Source organism: Elephantulus edwardii, unplaced genomic scaffold (genome assembly GCF_000299155.1).
Source record: "Elephantulus edwardii isolate Elephantulus edwardi_28Jun2011 unplaced genomic scaffold, EleEdw1.0 scaffold00071, whole genome shotgun sequence".
Taxonomy (NCBI): domain Eukaryota; kingdom Metazoa; phylum Chordata; class Mammalia; order Macroscelidea; family Macroscelididae; genus Elephantulus; species Elephantulus edwardii.
In genome coordinates, this window is record NW_006399821.1 from 15,588,868 (window position 1) to 15,594,684 (window position 5,817).

Genomic DNA, 5,817 nt, shown 5'->3' on the forward strand with positions numbered 1-5,817 from the left:
GCAAGTGGCTCGACAGCACATAACAGCAGCAAGAACATTGTAATTGGCAGGACTAAGAACACTGTAATTGGCAGGACTAAGAACATTTTAACACTGGTCTAAAGTGAGGCTCAAGGCTGAGTCACCTGCATGCACATTTCAGAAGTTGCCCTGACTGTATTCTACTACTCAGGTGAATTAATAGCCTCTTGACATCCCCAATATGGCTCTGTGTGTTCTGTGAGCGATCTCATGGGAAGCTGGACCCAGTAAAGCAGTAAGATTAGTGTTGAGATGAGTAGAAAGAGGTACAGAAGCATGGGTGACATGTCTAAGCTCATGGGAATTGGTTTTGTGTTGCTGATGTTGTGGCTGGAGACAGCTGCCTTTTGTAATGTTGGTAAAGGTCAGATATGGCCGTCCCTACATGGCCCTTGTTCTTTTTATAAGATTTAACAAAAATATCACCGGTGGTCGATTTTAAGGAAAATGAATTTATTTCCCCAAAGCTCGTTGTGGTTACTGAGTGCCATCGAGTCAAGTACAACTCACAGACACCCTTTAGTCAGAAGTCCAAATTCAAGACACCAGTTTTAGGGCTTTCTCTGACTGATTTGGGCGAAAATTCTTAACTTAGATTCTCTGGTATTCTTCTCTCAATTCTTTGGAGATCTCCATGTGGCATTTACCTTTCCTCTATTTGTGCTTGTTTGCTTCTCTGCCTCATCTGCTCTTTCTCTATTTCAGAAATGAATGTAGATTTAAGATACAGTCTACACTAATAAGGAAGTTCTAGTGGTGTTGTGGGTAAGGTGTTTCACAGGCAGGTAAAATTTATCACCTGCTCCTTAGGAGAAAGATGGGCAATTACCTCCAGAGCAATTTAATGCATCTGAAAACCTGCTGAAGGATTAGCTATAATTAGCTATTAGCGCATTCTGACTCAAAGGCAATTGACTTTGAACTTTTTCTTTTTTAAATGAGATTACACTCATAGATATAGGGGTTAGGTTTCAACACATTTTTAAAAAACATTATTTAATTTATAACAGCAACATAAGGGCCAATTCATCTGCTTGTAAGGAGTTTGGTACCATCATGATGGTGAAGAGATCGAGATTGTTAACAGCTTTACTTTGCTTAGCTCCACAATCAACACTCTTGGCACCAGCATCCAGGAAAGTCTGCTGTCAGAGACCTCTCCAGAGTACTGAAGAGCAATAACATCAGTCTGGAGACTAAAGTTCTCCTGATACAGGCCATGGTCTTTGCAATTGATTGCTGTCCATCGGAAAGTTGGACAATGACTAGGGATGAGAGCTGTGGTGCTGGAGAAGAGTATTGACTATATCATGGACTGCGAGGAGAACAAACAGTCTGCTGCTGCTGGCCCTCCAGCTCCCCGCATCCCTCTCACCAGTATTTGGTGGGGTTAGAGGGGCAGGGGGACTACTGTTGTGACTGAATGTAACCCACCACCCTTGCTACAGCCAATGCAGGGGAAGGGGCCTGAAACTCTTTCTTCCCTGTCTCCTCCTTCCTCTCAGCTGAAGAAACTGAACTTTGGGGGCCCTTGAACCTGGAGAGGCCTTAACACTGAGGAAGTGTAGGGGGAGCCCTCTCCCACCTCCATTCCCTTCTGAAAGTGGTCAATATTTATAAGCCCCTGAGCCCTCCAGCCCAGGGCCTCCATTGCTCTCCTTTCTTTTCTGATCCCAGCTTTCCTGGGCCCCATCTACTCTCCAGCCCCTCACCACTGCTTCCCGGGGTTGGGTTGGTGCAGGGGCCATTCTGTATCTCTTCCCCTGCCTCTCTTGTTCCACAATCTTCCTATGCCCTCTCCCATGTGATTCCCCTTCTTTTACCCAAGCTTGTAAATATTTCTCTTCTTAGAGTGGGTGATATCAGGCTGCTCCTTGGAGGCAAGGATTCTGAAGTTTTGTCTGACATACTTTGGACATGTTACAACGAGGGACCAGTCTTTGGAGAGGGACATCATGCTTGGTAGGTTGGAGGGACAGTGCAAGAGAGGAAGACTCTCGATGAGATGGATTGATTCAGTGACTGGAGTAATGGGGGTAGGTGTGTAAGAAACAGACAATAAGATTGGCACAGGATAGAGCAGATTTTAGGGCTGTTTTACATAGGGTCACTATGAGTCGCAGGAGACTTGACTGCATGTAACAACAACAATGTGTAGGAAGGTAATCTCTGATGGCCTAGAGGTTGTGGAGTTGCACAAGTGTGTCAAATCTGCCAGCTGCTCTGAGGAAGACTTCTAATCTTCTCCCATGTGATTTGACACAGTGACTGTGGCAATGCAGTCAGGTGTGTCAGAGATGGTGAAGTTGACTCAGGATAAGGCAAAGTTCAGAACCATTGCTCATGGGGTCACTATGTGTCACAGTTGGTGAAGTTGACTCAGGATAAGGCAAAGTTCAGAGCCATTGCTCATGGGGTCACTATGTGTCAGTCAACAGCACATAACAACAACCTGTGTAATTTCTAGCTTCTTAGCAGGTAAAGAGTTGTGCTGCTAACCCAAAGCTAAGTGATTTGAATTGACAAGCTGCTCTGTGGAAGAAAGATATTATGCAATCTCTTCCACATGATTTACTGCCTCTGGAAACCTGCTATAGGGTCTGCTGTGAGTCAGTTGCCACTCAACAGCACACAACAAAACATATGTAAAAAATTGAGATTATATTTCTTTTGAGATATCTTCTTCCTGGGCTGCTGACCTACTTTAACTTCATTCCCAACCTTGTTCAGTTCTCTGCAGGTTGATATCTTGAAATCCTAGACACAACTCCATGAGCAATTGCTGCCTCTTAAACATCTGTCTACAGGGGTGAAGGTGCAACAGGCTTCATGCATTTCCCCCCCTCTTCCTTTGTTACTTTCAATATTTCTATGCTTAACTGGTCAGTGAAGCAAATATAGGGGATTATATCTAAACGAAGAAATTGAAAACTATTTGTCAAACTTGACTGTCTCTTTAGTTCAAAAACTAATGTTAATTCCATAAGTTATGTCCTTCTCTAGAGTTTTCTCGGGACTTTCCCAAATGGTGATCTTATTTTACAAGCTCCAATGATGGAATGTATTTTCTGTTGGGCTGTTAACAATAGAGTTAATGGTTTGTATTTCTAGCCACTCCACAGGAGAAAGATAAGGCAATATCCTCCTTTAAAGGTTTACAGACATGAATAACAGATACAAGGTCATCATAAGTAAAAACTGGCCCAAGGGCAATGGGTTTTGGGGAGGAGTATATTAAACAGTTGCTGTAGAAGTTTAAGGACTATTCCCTTCAGTCTAGATTGCATCTCAATATCAAGAAAACAAAGGATCAACAGTCAACATATACTAGATGGAGAAAGTATTGAACCTGTCAGTGATTTCATCTTGCTTGGATTAACAGTCGATACACTTGTTACCAGAGTCAGGAAACCAGGAGATGTAAGTCTGCTGTCAGAGACCTTTCCAGAATGTCCAAGAGCAATGACATCTGTTTGGATTGCTAAAGAACAAACAGATATGTCTTGGAAAAAGTGCGGCCAGAGTGCTGCTTGTAGACAAAGATGGCAAAGCTTTGCCTCCCACACTTTGGGCATGTTGCTAGGAGAGGCTATTCCTTGGAGATAGACATCACGTTTGGAAAGACGGCAGATCAGTAAAAGAAAGGAAGACCCAAATCAGATGAATTGACACAATAACTTCACCAATGGGTTCTAGTGTGTCAGAGATGATGAGAATGGCACAGGATAGCAGAGGTTCCAGGTTGGCTGTTAATAGGATTTCTAAGAGTTGCACTTGACTCTACAACAACAACAACAATCTTTATGTGACTTTCAAAGGTTCTCCTTTTTCTTGAAGTTCCTTGTGGTTTTGAGGTTCAGAAAATGGCACCCTATGATTACATGGATCACTCGGTTTCCTCCAATCAGTTCATTTCCACAAGTCTCTGGCTTTCACTCCAGAGAGAAGGTCTATGAAGGCAAGGGAATTTTGGTCTCGTTAGTGATAACTCCATGGAACAGTTCAAAGAAGATTTAAGTGCTCCACGTCTGGCAACTGGGTCCCACCATTCCCTCTTTGTTCAGGGACTATTAAAGTCAATTCAATTATCCTTCTTCTAAGGATGTACTTTAATTTTCTCTTTAGGCTATATTGGTGTACTTGAAGGTCTCAAACATTTAGTCAATGAATCTGATTCAGTACACAAGTGTATTTGTAGTTAGCAAATATAGTATCTCTGTCTTTCCCATTTATCGGAAAAATATATTGATCAAGGCTATTTGTCGAATAGAGAAATCACTCTATCAATTCCACTGCAATATCACTTTGCCTCCCTGATTCCCATAAGATATTGTATCTCTGCTCATGGAAGATCTTGATTCCCCTTTGCACTTTCCAGGAAACGGAATCTGTGGCATGATTACCTCTTTATGCTTCTTGCTACTAAATCCTGTTCTATGCATCTGATGAGTGGAATACAAGTCATATAACTTGAAGGGAATCTGAGATTCAAATTCTAGTCTCTATCTTGAGTAGAGTATAATAATGAGGGAATAAGTTGAAGCTGCACTGAAGGCACTGGCAAAAAAAATATGGCCCTAGAAATTGGTAGAATACCCACTGTAGCCCTTTGCATCGTGCCTAGTCTATTCCAAGAATAGACAAGGAAGCATGTGCTTCCAAGATGTCTTTGGAAAATGTCTATTAGGCCAACTGACTGGAATAGATCCATATTTGTTCCCATTTAAAAAAAAGATGATCCAATAGAATGTGCAAATTATCGAACTGTGTCATTAAGTGCAAGTATAATCTTACTGATGATTATTTAAAAATGTCTAGGACAGTACATAGAGAGGGAACTGCCATTCAAGCTGGCTTTAGAAGAGCCTGTGTAAGGAGAGATATCATTGCTTAAGTTAAATCGACCTTGACTAAAAACAGAGAATATTGGAAAGATGCTTACTTGTATTTTATTGACTATGCAAAGACATTCGACTGTGTGAGTCATAACAAATTATGAGTAACATTGAGGAAAAATGGAAATCCAAGAACACTTTATGGTACTCATGTAAAACTTAAACACAGACCAAGAGGCAATTGTATGAATAGGACAAAGGGACAATGCATGGTTTAAAATCAGGAAATGTGTGAGTTAGGGTTTTATACTTTCTCCATATCTTTTCAATCTGTATGCTGAGCAAATAATTTTGAAAACTGGACCATACGAGGAGGAATGTGACGTGGAGGTTGGAAGAAGATTCATCAACGACCTGCAATATACAGATGATACAACTTTGCTTGCAGCAAGTGAAGAGGACTTGGAATATGTGCTGTAGATCAAAGATCAAGATGGATTATATCTCAATGCTAAAGGAGAGGGGAGAAGAGGGAAAGAAAAAATATGCAACAAGAAAGGGAAAAACTATAAATTTGAAAAAGTTAACTGGGTGGGGGGGAAAGAGGAGATAGAAGAAGATGTACAAACATTAATACATGAAAATCCATCTTTTGTAAAGTTTAAAAAAAATGACAGTAAAATAAAGTTTTTAAAAAGGAAAACAAAAATCCTCACAAGCAGGCCAATAGGAAATATCATGATAGAAGAGAAAGAAGGGTGAAGATGTCAAAGATTTAATTTTACTTGGATTCACAATCAATACCCATGGCATAGCATTCAAGAAATTTAAAGACCTGTTATATTGGGAAAATCTGTTGTCAAGGGCTCTCCAAAGTGCTAACAAGCTCAGTGTCAGTTTAATGACTAAGGTGTGGCTGATCGAAGCCACAATTTTTAAAATTCTTTTCTTTTTTTTTTTT